Genomic DNA, 14,232 nt, shown 5'->3' with positions numbered 1-14,232 from the left:
TTGACCATCACTCCAACACACAAGATGGCTGCCCCCATATGGACACAAGATGGCCGCCACAAGATGGCCAGCAGAGGAGGGCAGTTGGGAGGGACCAGGCCTGCAGGGGAAAGCAGTTGGGGGGGACCAGGCCTGCAGGGGAGGGCAGTTAGGGGTGACCAGGCCTGCAGGGGAGGGCAGTTAGGGGCAATCAGGCTGGCAGGGGAGTGGTTAGGGGTGATCAGGCTGGCAGGCAGAAGTGGTAAGGGGCAATTAGGAAGGCAGGTAGGCAAGCAGTTGGGAGCCAGCAGTCCTGGATTGTGAGAGGGATGTTCGACTGCCTGTTTAAGCCCGATCCTACTGAGATTGGGCCTAACCAGGCAGTTGGACATCCCTCGAGGAGTCCCAGATTGGAGAGGGTGCAGGCTGGGCTGAGGGATACCCCACCCCCCATTCATGAATTTCGTGCACCAGGCCTCTAGTCTGTTTATAAATAAGCTACAGGCAATGTGAGAAAACTGCAATAAGTAATACATTTGGTTGTATCTAAAGTTTTTAGGTAAGTTGTAACTAATAATTATGACTTCATAATTGCTATATCTATCAGTATCCATGAAATCATATTTAAAATAACTGTTATGAATTAGAGGTAATCACGTAATTAAGTTAAGGAAAGTATAAAAAGGATCACCACAAAGGTCAAGACAACTTTAAGAATATACCAGAAATACATCATAATCACTATTAATTATTATTATGTAAAAACTAGGCATAAACATAAATGATCCAATATCAATCCTGAAGTTAGATCCACTGAAAATAGTCTTGAACATTTTTTAAGGAGTCAGTGACACCTTAATAAATGGGAGGCACGAGAATTTTCACTATATTCTCTGTCTTCTTGTTAAAAATTGTAGTGAAAATATATATAATACAAAATTTACTATCTTAACCATTTATAAGTGTACAGTTCAATAGTGTTAGTTATATTTGTGATGTTGTGTGACCCATCTCCAGAATGTCTTCAAATTGCAAAACTGAAACTCTACACTCATTAAACATTTCCTATTTTCTCTCTCCTCCCACTCACTGGCAACCACCATTCTATTTGTGTTTTTATGAATTTGCTACTATAGATATCTCACATAGTTAACTCATACAATATTTTTGTCTCTTTAATCTGTTTCTGGAGTTCAATTGAAACTTAATTAGGAAGAAACCAAGTTTATCCTCTATCAGTTATTGTCTAACCATCTATTTAGTATAATGCACTATGCTAATTTCACTCTAGTAACCCAGTGAAGTAGGTTTTATGCCAACTTTACAAATGAGGAAATTTGTAAATTGAAGCAGAAATAAAACACACACACACACACACATGCACACACACACACACACACATAACTCCCAGCAAACATAAGCCCTGGTCTTCAACAAGGTGAAAAATCTTGTCAAAGGTCACATATTTCAAGCAGAGGGGCCACTGAATCCAACTTCACCTGACTTCAATGCCCACATTCTCTTCAATACAGCTGGCTGTCTTTTGAAATAGTTAAAATTTTCAGAGGTTTTCAACCATCTACGTATTTGAAGCAAATCAAAGTGGGTTTTTTTACATTTGATTTTGGATGTTGCATGTCTCCCTCCTCCTTTTATAAATTATTTTATTTTATATCATGTCTCAAGGTATTCTATTCCATGTGTCAAAGTTTATTCTAAACCATGTCCAACAAACTCACAAAATATAAAGCTGTGCTTGGAAAGGAAGAAGCCTAATAATTTCTTCAATTGTTCTGGAAATGACACAATTTCCTATGTGTATTATATATCAATAGTGAAAAGAAGATTAATTTTTGAAAACAACACTTACAGTTGTGGAAATGAACCCAAGCCTCTTCAGTTCAGGAACATCATGTCAGTGAATGAAAGTCACTCTGCTTAAGCCAAGGGCTCTCTTCAAAGGTGTCTTGCTCTGCGTGTGGCACCCAAACTGCAGCTTACAGAGCCACCTGGGACTAGAAGTCCTCCCAGTGTAGCTCCAGGCTGCCCAACCAGAAACCCTAAAAGGCAGAAGACTACAACACCCACAATTCCTAAGTCCTCACCTGAAACCAGGAGAAGAGGGTGGATGGCTACAGTTTCACTTTAGGAAGAAAGAATAAGTAGATGGAAAAGCAAAGCACTAAGTAAGAACATGGGAAAGCAACGCAATAAGTAATCAGGTGGGCATGTCTAAGAACAATTTATAAATATGGTCCTATTTCTCAAAAGGAAGCAGAAGTAGTTTGATGTTTGCCAAGAAGTACGAAGGCACCCTCAGTGTTGGCAAGAGCTAAAAGGTCTTCATGCCAACAAAACCTCATGCAGCTGTGGAACTGGCCCCACCAGATTCTCTGTCAGTGATTCAGAGCTGAGGATGCCTCCCAGCCTATGGGGCAGGTGAATGAAGACTTACTTCCCAGGGAGGACTAAAAGCCTCTGCATCAGCCCTAATGACTGTCACTCAGAGGCGCTACAGGCATAATGAAGACCTTCATCTTCCAAAATAGCCTCGATTTTGTTAAATGTGCTTTAAAAAATGTGAGCAAAATAGAACCCTTGTTGATAATTCCCTTCCATTTTCCTTTCCATTTCCTCATATAATATTTTCCTTCTGTATGATCCGGCATTATTTCTTATTGCTCAAAGCTCAGGAACAAGAAATTTGGAGGGGGAAAAAGAAAAAATAATTTTAAAACGGGGGTAAAATGAAAGTTGCAACAATTGTTTCACTTCTTTGCAACATCAGGAACATAGAGTATTAAAAACAAACCAACAAAAACTAAGAAAAGGGTTTTCATACAGGATCTGTCTCTAGCCTTTATTTTCTGTTGGACACAGCCCAGAAAAATGGATACAGACAAGGTATTGGCTTGGGTTGGGCCCAAAAGTGTAATGGAAGAGACTCCAGCTAAAATAGCATACAGAATAATGACACAGGATAAATTTCTTTCCCTTTTGTGTACTTTTCTCTCCTTCCTCTCTACATGCCACCTCGCCACTGGGACTCCCTGCCGCCCAACCTACGTGATCCACCCAGAGCCCTGCTAACATTTCCCCTTGGGTCATCCTGCAAGCCAAACTGAACCATTCTTTTTCCTTTGTCACAGGTCCTTCAATCTCCTGACCAGACCCCAACGCTCCCTTATGTCACTGACACTCCTTTAAAAACAAATGGTTTTCTATTTCCACAAACCCCGCAGATTTGCTTCTCCGTGCTGTTTCTTCTCCCTGAACTACTTTTGCCCACCTTTAAATGTTCGGGTCTTTTCTTTCCTTCAAAGCCTAATGACAAAAACTCTGCTCTGAGAAGCCCTCCCCAGCCGGCCCTAATCTGAATTATTCTCTCCCTCTTAATAAATTCCATAATACTTTATCTAGTCCTTTCCTAACAGATGTTATACTTTGTTTCATTGTTGTGAGTATATGTGTGTGCACACAGGCAAGGCTACTGCCCTATTTGAAGGCAAGCCCTTATTTTATTCCCACCTTACTAACTCAGTAATTGACATGTAGCTGTTTCTGATAATCAATGAATGAAATAACTGAGATATTAACTCTAAGCTGGATTTTAGCACCCAATGCCATCGTTATCTCTCTCAGAGAACGTTTTCACTTTAAAAGCTCTATGTATACTATTTTCAAAATCCCTGTGGAGTAGTCTGGTGTGGCCTCCACAACCACATTTAGGAAGACATTTGCATAAAGGTAAGGTATGAAATCTGACAGTCCCCGGAATGAAGGCTCGCAGGGCAGTACTCACTGCTTCACCAGCTCTGCCTCGTGCTGTGTGCTAGGCTTTCTAACAGCTTCCCAGTGACCTGCCTCAGGACCATGACTGCATCTTGGAGAGCTAGCCTTGCCTCCATCTATGAGTCTCCGATCACCAGCTCCAGCATCTCTGGTTTCCTTCCCCTTTAATCTAATCTCCTAGCTCAGACATGGAAACCCTGACCTTTGTACTTCTTTAAATAGTTCTTAATCACTGATCTCTCCCACCCAGGGAAGGGAATTCTCTCAGCAGTTAGTTCCTCACACCTCTGCTTCTACAGGATTCTCCTGGTCCCCACACACTAGCTGTCAGCCACTTGGGAAGAAGTGAACCTTCTAGATACTGCTGACACACAATGAGATTTCTATGGGCCATCAGACTCGAAGACAGGCAGGGGTAGGTGACTGTGGTCTGGACAGTCCTCCCAATTCCTCTCTGTTATATCATAAGGAATGCTAGCCCCATAGCCTGTCTGTGAGAGTATAACGTAAGATCTCTGAAAGTGGGTCCGGGATTCATCCTCCACCCATAGTTTAGGGTTGCTTCCTTAAGAAAATATCTTTTTTTTAATCCTTTACCCTTTCCTTGCCTCGTGCATGTTTCTGGTACTGATTTATACAGCGGTCAGACTGGGTTGATATACTTTGTTCATCTCTGCCCTGAAATCATGACCATTTGCAGCCATGAGATTTATTGTTCCTAAATAACATGCACATCTGCTATTTCTTGACAGGTAGAAAAAGGGCGTGGGGAGAAGAAAGCCAGAGGCTGTGTGAGCTCTAAGGGGCTTCAGTAGAAACACACAGTAGGTTCTGAGAGTGAAATATATCGGGAGCAGGCCTCAGCGTTCAGCCAGGCAGATACACCATTGTTTTCTCTATCCAGTTGGGAGAGCTTATCAAGGTCTAATCCCATCTGTCAGTGTGGGAATGTGAAGGTGCCAAGAGGTCCAGCGAACCTGCAAATGCCAGGGGTTAGGACAAAGAGGTTGCACTATGCCTTTATGGCTCCAGAAAAATTGTAAGACTCATCCATCAGTGGATGCCACGCTTGTGCCATGTTCCAAAAAGGCCTGTTGGTCAAGCACCAGAATCAAACCAGACTCCTCCACAGCAGGCGATCAGCCGGGACCCAGAGGGCATCACACGGACTTCAGACCCCCTTCTTTTCTGCACATAATGTTATGTCTGTTCTCCTACCATATACTCAGGTACCGTGTTGGAGAGAAACCCGTTAAGGAGGGAGGGAAAATGAAAGACTGAGAATTAAAAAGGAGTCACCCAAAAGATCACTTAAGCCAAAGAAGACTGATGTTTACAATCTGCTTCACCCATCCACACGCTAATGGTGACAATCAGCATGGAAGTTGAAATGCCAGTGACTTACTGTCAGGCCAGCCTGGGAGATAAGGGAGAGGCAAAGCACTCAGAATGGCTAATCGGACACAGCTATCTGGGACCGAAAATGGCACAAAGCAGCAGAGACAACAGAATCCACTATCGTGGTGAACAGAGGCAGCTGTTCAAACAATGTCCTGCTTGGAAGTGGCTGTCGCAGCCATGGAGAGCACAGTCCGAGACTTTCAGTGATGGTCACACAAACTGTGGTTTCTGGGGCTTAGCAAAAACAACTAATTTACTCACTAGCATGAGTGCATTTTGGCAGCTGCTTGTGCCTGATTCTCCAGCCTTTCCAGCAATTGTGGAACTGGGGTTTGGTGGGTTGTTCTCCAATTTATACTAGCCAAAGTCTCTTACTATTGCTTGGAACTAAAAACTGAGACATCTAACACAACTCTTATCTCACTATAACAGACATCACTTCGGCCTACCACACTATATTTAGACTCCATCGGATCAAGGACTGGATGTTATTTAATCTCTGTCCAAAAGCTCCGCAGTGCCTGGCCATGGTACATATTTGTTCATCTCAATTGGAATGACCAGTAAAATGACAAAGCCTTGCTCAAAATTCCTTCTAACTTAAAAATTCTCCAATCACAGGGAAGCTCTCAGTTGCTTATTAATGCAGAGGTAATTTTCTCTCTTAATGCCACAGTGCATTGAAAATTTAGACTTTACCCACTATCTGTATCTAGTAGGGGGCAGGACTAGTGACTATTTGTACCCAAAGGGGGAAATCAAACACACAAAAAGTGGTTTAACTATGCCCAGGCAGTTAGTTAATAATCAAAAGGGGAGTTTCCTGGTATCCTTCAATGACCTATGTTAAATGTCACTCATAGTCAGTCCCTATAGTAAAAATATACCACAAAAGAGTAATAGGAAACAGCCATATTCCCCATAAGCTCAGATTTTTCCCAAAATGAGGCTATTTTGGAAAGAGAAAGGCCACATTTGCAAGCTTATAAGTTCCCCCTGGAGTTTTTCTCTGTCCTGTTTCAGTATGTACTGACTCTCAGACCCTAGCCTGTCTGTCCATGACATCCGTTTTCTGGTTCACTTTGTCCTGAGTCATGATCACACTGTAACTTTCCAAAAATAGTTCATCGCTGTGCCATTTACCAGTTAATTTCAGTGAGTGGCTCAAATCATAGTAAAATGTTAGAGCCAAAGTTAATTTAGGTCAGATTGATCTTATTTCCCTAGATTAAGAAAGTGAGCCAACTTTTTCTTACAATTTTATATTTTCTTTCATTACATCTTTCTGGCTCTTTACTCAAGCATCAGATGAATCATCCATAAATTGACCTCCATCCACCAAGCTGTAGTTTAGAGTTCATCCCTCTTTTCTTTCATTTGTTGCTTTCAGGATAACACAAGGAAGTATGTGCCAACTCTGAATGACCATAGGTGTTTCCATGCTGCCCTTTTGCTACTAACCAACAACAGAATCTTCTGTGCAGCTTTTGCTAGACCACCTACATCCCTATACTCCTTAGCTGGATCCCCTTCCTCCAGCAGCAGCAGGTGGAATCCTCTCAAGTCACATCTTTCTGATCCTGTCCTCACTGTTCTCTCTCTCTCTCTCTCTCTCTCTCTCTCTCTCTCTCTCTCTCTCTCTCTCTCTCTCTCTCTCTCTCTTTCCCCCTCCCTTCCTCCCTCATTCTCTTCCCTCCTCCTTCCTTCCCTAACAAACAGCTGAAAGAGCTGCTATGCACTGATTGCATTGGGACCACCTCGTAACCCAGACCATAAGTCACATCTGCAAAATCCTTTTTGCCATGCCAGGTAGCATATTCACAGGTTCCAAGGGTCTTTGAGAGGCCCTTATTCTGTCTGCCACACTGAGTTTCCACCACAGGAAACCCTCTATATAGTATTCTAGGAGTAGAGTTGGGTCTCTAAAAACTTCCCATTGGAGTTGAGCAAACATATTTTTATTTGCACACAGTGTTAGAGGAATATATATTATGGGAGAGGTATAAAGTAAGGCCCTGGGTTCTCCTTACATCACCTGCCTCTGAGTTGTCACCCATTCATTATTTCATTATGAGAGACCTATGATTCGGTTCCAAAGGCAATATGCTCTCAAGAGCAATTCAATGAAATTAATTAAATATGATGATATTAAAACAGAAATACACCTTAGAAGGGTTCCCATTGCAAGGATTCATCAACCAACAATTTAGTAGAGATTAGTTTATGAAATGGGCAGAGTAGGGGAAGGATAAAGGCAACATTAAATTGAGGAGTAGGAATTTGGCTGTATCAGAAAGACTATATGAAGTGCCTCTCACACCCCCATGAAAAAGGAGTGTGTTCTCATCTCATGAAAGAATCTAGTAATAGATATAATTTCTCATGCCTTAAACAGGACTCTACTGCATGGATGATTAATCACAGATGACTGGACTGAAAATGAATGTCCACATCAAAGTGGGCCAAATGCAAGGTAGGCCAGAATTTTTTAAACTCTATGTTAGACCTGTTTGTTGGTCATGAATCAATTCATCAATATTTCTAAGTGAAATGGAATATTTGAAAATGGAACCGAACAGAAGGGATAAATGGAACGAAAAGAATAAAATACATTAGATTAGCTCTATGTGCATTTGAATAAAAAGGGTCAGTGTTGTTTCATGAAGGGTTCATTTCAGTGTGTGTGTGTGTGTGTGTGTGTGTGTGTGTGTGTGTGTGTGTGCATGTGTCTGTGTATGTTTGAGTACTGGGTCAAATACAAGAATTTTTTTTTGTTTCTGTGGGCAAATATGAAAGCTATGGAACTAAATAGAGGTCTTATGAGGTATTCTGGCATGAGAGCTATGTGCTGTCAATTTTTTAGTACTTTTTTTAATATAGGATAGTAACTAACTAATCAATCAAATAATCTCTTATGACATGCAAATAAAAAACTTCAAATAGAGTTACAGGCTCTGAAGTGTTGCAAAACCAAGATAAACACCTTGACAAGACGGAAAATAGAAACCACAAACCAGTCAAAAACTTGAGTAATATGCAGAGACCGTGGGAGGAGAGAGCAGCAGGGTGGAGGGTTGGTGATTGGTGGTAACAGTAGAAAGAGACAGAAAGAAGCAGAGTAAGAGAAAGGCTAGTCACAGGAAGGGCAGAATCATAGGTTTCAGAAGTATTAAACACCCATTTATTAGGCAAGGCAAGATGAGCTGTAAGTTATTCTCACATTTGGTGAATACTGAGTGCTTACTATGTGCCAGAGACTGTGCTAAGACCTGGTGACACTGCAGTGAAGAAAACAGACTCAAATCCATGCCTTCACGGAGTCTACTCTAAAGTATGTTTGAGTTCTATTTCACAAATGTCACAGTGAATTCCTGTGCTCACTTACTTTGTTCTCTGTCCTTTCAACACCCTCATCGTTGTATTTCTTGCAACATGAAAGAGCTTAATTAATGTGGCCCAAATTAAAAATGATGACTTAGAGTTTTACCTAGGGCTGGTTCTAAATGTACAAAACTCTCATTCTAAAGGGGATGATGTAAGCGCATGTCTCTTGCAAATAGATAGCTTTGGGAACAAGAAAATGAATGAGGTAAATTTAATATGATAAAGGTTTCATCATTGTTTCTGGTTTACTCATTTGTAGGATATTTATTCATTTATTTGTTCATGTTTTTATCAATTAACTTATTTTTGTTCCAATAAATGATTATCTTTTGAAGGAACCAAGACCTGATAGTCAAAATTTGCCTAACTCTGTTAGCAGCTCTTATTGCATATCCCAGTGGTCGCCGTTTGCCGCTCTGTTGACTAATGAGTTTGCCAACCACTGGCATATTCCTTCTGTCTTTTCAAGAAACACTCAACATCACCCTGGCTGGGTAGCACAGTTGATTAGAGCATCATCCCACTATGCCAAGATTGTGGGTTCAATCTCCAGTCAGGGCACATATAAGATCAACCAATGACTACACAAATAAATAAGTGGAACAACAAACGAATTCCTCTTTCCCTCATTCTATCTCTCTCTACCACTCTCCCTCCCTTTCTCTCCCTGAGGGATTAAGAACTTCTGAGAAGCCCCTATTCTGAACACTGCCCATTATCCTGGTAGAGAGTCTGATAAATTTCATATAGGTAACGATAGAGTGTGCCCAGAATCAACACACGTTCTTTTTGCTCATAATTCTTCAGCCCAAACAGCACACATGGCCACACTCCTCCGTGATCAGCCAGGAATAGTCCTCTCTCCATGCTCACTGTCACTACCTTACTCCACACTACACACATTCCTTGCCTGGAATTACACAATAGCCTAACTGGCCTCCCCTTATCCACTTTTAATGTTCTCAAATCCATTTTTTGCATTGAATATGGACTGTTTTTTCCAAAATGTAAATACAATGCCCTCACCTTAAAATTATCATAGAGCTTTCCCTGCTGTCACAGTAAAGCTAAAATCCCTATTTGGTCAGTAAGGTCCTCAACCTGTCCATTCTCAAACTATAAACTCTCAATAACTGCTCCTCACTGGAGGAAATTCCTTTGGGTTCCAGAAATTTTCCAAGTTTTCTTCTACCAAAAAGCCTTTGCACATTCTCTCTAACTTGAATAATCTCTTCCCTCTTGTCCATCCACACAAAAGCCTTCATTTGAGTATCTATATGAAGTTTTTACTTCCATAATAATTTTTGTGAATAATTCATGTTAGTTGTTCAGGTAAGCTCCATGAAGCCAGAGCCTGTGTTTGTGTTTCTCCATCATTATTTTCCCAGCTGTTAGCATGGTGTCTGGGATATAGCAGATGTGTGTTAAACATAGTTTAAATGTCTGAATGGAAATTTTTATATTCCTTTGTATACTCAATTTTAGAGGAAACAATATTTATCTCTTTGTTCAAAGTTGCTCCAAAAAACCAAGGAGAGAATGAGGTTCTTGTCACTGGGAACATTTATAAATAAATATATTTTTAGGACTAGATGAGAATTTTCCTTAAACATTACTTGTTTATGAGAATTATTAGTGATAACCTCCCTAATAAAAGAGGCACACTTGCTCATCTTTTTCCCATTATCTTTCATGGACAGTATCCTAACACGATACTTAGCGTAGAGACTAGATACACACCCAGATGGCCATTTCTATTAAAAAACAATGAAACAGGACACTGTTACAGTGACTTTCCGCCTTTATATTTCAGAAGAAATTTATGAACTTCCCAAATGAGTTTAAAGTCATGTACATAATAAATACAGGCCTGCAGATTTCCCTGAATTTCTGGGAAATGAAATGAAGTAACCCCACGCACTGTGATTAAGGCAATGTGTCACCCAAAATCCAAGCTGATAATTTAAGACAGTCATCCTAAGAAATGAAGCTGCCAGTATAAAGAAAATAATTTATCTCAATTTGGACTCCTTTAAGTCATTAAGGTTCCTCTGGTAGAATTTTAAATGCTGTTCTACAAATATGTTCTTTCACAGTTAAAAGGTATAATTTGCATGTGCAATTGAGTGATCAATTTCTCAATAATGGACAAGGCACCAGAAATTTTACATTTTTTCAGATTCAAATCCATATTTAAGGTATATGCATGATTAATAAAGCAATTTAAATGAACATGACTAAATAGGTCTAAGAAAGACAAAATGTCAAATATGTTTGAGACTAAAATCAGAGAACTGTTACATTAATTACTCAATATAAAACATTAACTTCTTGGAGATACCTAATTAGTGAATTTCAGTACTATTATAAAAAATTAGTTGCTTCTGTTATTTATACCTAAAAAATATATATTAAAATGTATAGAATAGATGTGATTCTATTCCATTCATTTTTGCACAAGACTATTAATAATTTACTCATTATCTAGGAAAGGCCCTAATGAATAAGAAGATTTTAATGATATTTAAGTCATTCCTAGGTATCATGAAACTTATTAAAAGGTACAAAGGTACAGTCTAAAGAGATATTCTTACCATCAAAAGGTTACTTAGAGTTTCTCAGGTTTGAAACTACCTTCATTATGCAAATTCATCCCTTATTTCTTTATATAACACACAACAAACAATGAATGTATCATGCATTGCAAGAAAGTGAGACTCAATGGATTTATGTGCATGCTCTTAGTGGATGAACCAGACTGGACCTAGGGTCCCTGGGCTTTTAATTCAGTGTTTTATCCACTTTGCCATAATGACATCCTATATAATAAAGAGGTAATATGCAAATTGACCATCACACCCTCACAAGATGGCTGCCTACAACCAGGCTGGCAGGGGGGTTAGTGAGAGATGACAAAACAACTGAACAAGCAGTTGCATGGGGTGACTGGGTTGGCAGGGGTGTTAGTGAGGGACGACCAAACGACTGAACAAGCAGGCTGCGTGGGGCGACCAGGCCAATGGGGAGGGCAGTTGGGGGTGACCAGGCCGGTGATGGGGGACAGTTAGGGGCAACCAGGCTGGCAGGGGTGGCAGTAAGAGGTGACCAGGCCAGCAGGGGGGGCAGTTAGGGGTGACCAGGCCAGCGGGGGAGGTGCAGTTGGGGGTGACCACACCAGCAGGGGGGGGTAGTTGGGAGCAATTAGGCTGGCAGTGGGGGCAGTGAGGGGTGACCAGGCTGGCAGAGGGGGTCAGTGAGGGGTGACTAGGCCAGCAGGGGGGGGCAATTAGGGGTGACCAAGCTGGCAGAGGGGGGAAGTTGGGGGTGACCAGGCCAGCAAGGGGGGCAGTAAGGAGTAACTAGGCCGGCAGTGGGGGGGCAGTTAGGGGCAACCAGGCCAGCAAAGAGGGAGCAGTTGGTGGTGACCTGGCCGGCAGCAGGGGGGCAGTTAGGGGCGATCAGGCCGGCACGCAGAGGCAGTGAGGGGCAATCAGGCTGGCGGGAGTGGGGGAAGTTAGGGGCAACCAGGCAGGAAGGCAGGTGAACGATTAGGAGCCAGCAGTCCAGGATTGTGAGAAGGATGTCCAACTGCCGGTTTAGGCCTGATCCCCGGGTTCAGGCCTAAACCGGCAGTTGGACATCCCCCAAGGGATCCCAGATTGGAGAGGGTGTAGGCTGGGCTGAGGGAACCACCCTGTGCACAAATTTCGTGCACTGGGCCTCTAGTTTAATATAATCTTTTTTCTGGAATCATCAATGTTCTAACACTCTGAGTATTTTTAAATAAATGTTTTGTATAAGTAGCTAAAAGGAACCATTTAGTAAAAAGGGAAAAATAATTTTCAAAAGAGCATTTGAGGATCAAAAACACTTTAGGGAAATGGTTTAGGATTCTTAAGAAGAAATTAAACAGAGAAAAGTCCCTTTTATATTCACTGGTGGGTAGATGAAAGTAAAAGTTCTGAAATAGAGCTCTGGAGCTCATTTGGGTACATTTGCCTGTAAACTGTGTAATATTAAAGAATGTTTCTGGACAATTTAATGGCCTTAGGGGGATACTTTGTGGGTCACCTTTTATATTCATGCTGCTGGTATTGACTTGCCTATGGGTCTCCTGACCAACTTTTCCAACATCATTGAGAATGTGGAGGTATCAGAACAATACTAGATTTGAAAGTGATTTTCAAAGATTCTTTTACACATAATTTCTTTGGGGAGGGGGACTGTGGTGGTAACATTGGGGAATGGTCAGATCCCTATCTGAAAAGACTATCATGCTATTTTTTTAACAATTAAAAATTGTAGAGAATATGACTATTGTCACATCAAAATTGAAAAATCTATGTTGATTCTGCTGTGACATTTTTCAAGGAGAGTTAAAATGCAGGCATTCCCTGACCAACAAATGACCCATTGAATACAGAGGGATTCTTCTTTATAGTCACCCTTCATCTTTCCTTTTCCAGCAGAGCACTGACCCCAGGGCTTTTAGAGCATCCTACAAAGGAAACTCACCTTACATCAGTCCAGAGTAACTAAGAACCATTAGTATCTAATGGCTTCCATTAACATTGTATTCTCACACCCCTAAATGGTAAGGAGACTTTTGTCAGCTGGTAGTATCAGAACCATTATATCTTTGAGAGACTGCATTCCCAGTTCCAAAAATTTGACTTACACTCTGTTGATAAGATTTTTTGTTGTTTTTAAAAAATATATTTTTATTGATTTCAGAGAGGAAGGGAGAGGGAGAGAGAGATAGAAACATCAATGATTAGAGAGAATCATTGATTGGCTGCCTCCTGCATACCCCCCCACTGGGGATCGAGCCCGCAACCTGGGCATATGCCCTGACCAGGAATCAAACCAGTGACCTCTTGGTTCCTGGGTCGACACTCAACTGCTGAGCTACACCCGGATGGGCTAAGGTTTTGGTTATTTTTTTAAGTATATATGGGATAAGCCCAAGGCATCCTAATATATAAAGACCCAGGGTCGTAACATCCAAAACAACTGAAGGCTCAACCAACCAGAAGTCAGTGCTGGGTTGCCATGGTGACCTAGCTCTGACTGCCCACTGCTGCAGGTGCCACAACCCAGCACTGGCTGCCAAGGAGGCTTCGGATCAGGCCCGAAGAGAGGCCCGGGGAGAAAGAAGCAAGGTCTGATCTGTAGCCTCCATGGCAGCTGTTGATCAGCCCTTGCCTCTCTCTCTCAGGGCCTGGCCAGCAGCTGCACCTCTTTCTCTCAGGCCTCCACTGGGGCTGCTGATCAGCCTCGCCTCTCTGATCAGGCCCGTTGATAGGCCGGGAGATGCTGACTGGCATAGAAACTGACCAATCAGAACCAAATCTGGGTGAACTGTGAGGAGCCAATGACTGCCTAGGAGGCGGAGCTTTTGATGCTGACTGGCATAGAAACCAACCAATCAGAACCTAATCTGGGTGAAATGTGAAGGCAGAAACTAAGGTGGGGGCTGAGGAGGGGTTTTAAGGGCAATAGCTGTTTGGTGTAAGGTGTAAGAAAATGGTTCAATTTTTTAATGACTATTTTGGCAGTATAGTGCATATGGCTGGCTATCAGTCCAGATATAGGGATTATGTATTTTTGTCTGCCAAGAACATGTCCTCCTGATGAAAAAGCCCCCCCCCCCATTTAAGCAATCTTATCCTATAT

The 14,232-nt window shown here is 41.7% G+C and overlaps 1 protein-coding gene across 1 annotated transcript in view; it reads right to left on the bottom strand.

Moving 5' to 3' along the window:
- The window catches only part of MACC1 (MET transcriptional regulator MACC1), a 64,243-nt gene extending 62,288 nt beyond the window's left edge, over positions 1-1,955 (bottom strand). The window contains exon 1 of the mRNA XM_054726366.1: positions 1,850-1,955. The gene's annotated coding sequence lies outside the window, so the exon portion shown is untranslated. The remainder of the gene's footprint in view (positions 1-1,849) is intronic.
- Between the last annotated feature and the right edge of the window lie 12,277 nt (positions 1,956-14,232).

This window comes from Eptesicus fuscus, chromosome 14 (genome assembly GCF_027574615.1).
Source record: "Eptesicus fuscus isolate TK198812 chromosome 14, DD_ASM_mEF_20220401, whole genome shotgun sequence".
Classification (NCBI taxonomy): domain Eukaryota; kingdom Metazoa; phylum Chordata; class Mammalia; order Chiroptera; family Vespertilionidae; genus Eptesicus; species Eptesicus fuscus.
Note: the sequence above shows the minus strand (reverse complement) of the source record. Positions and strands in the feature narration are given on the sequence as shown.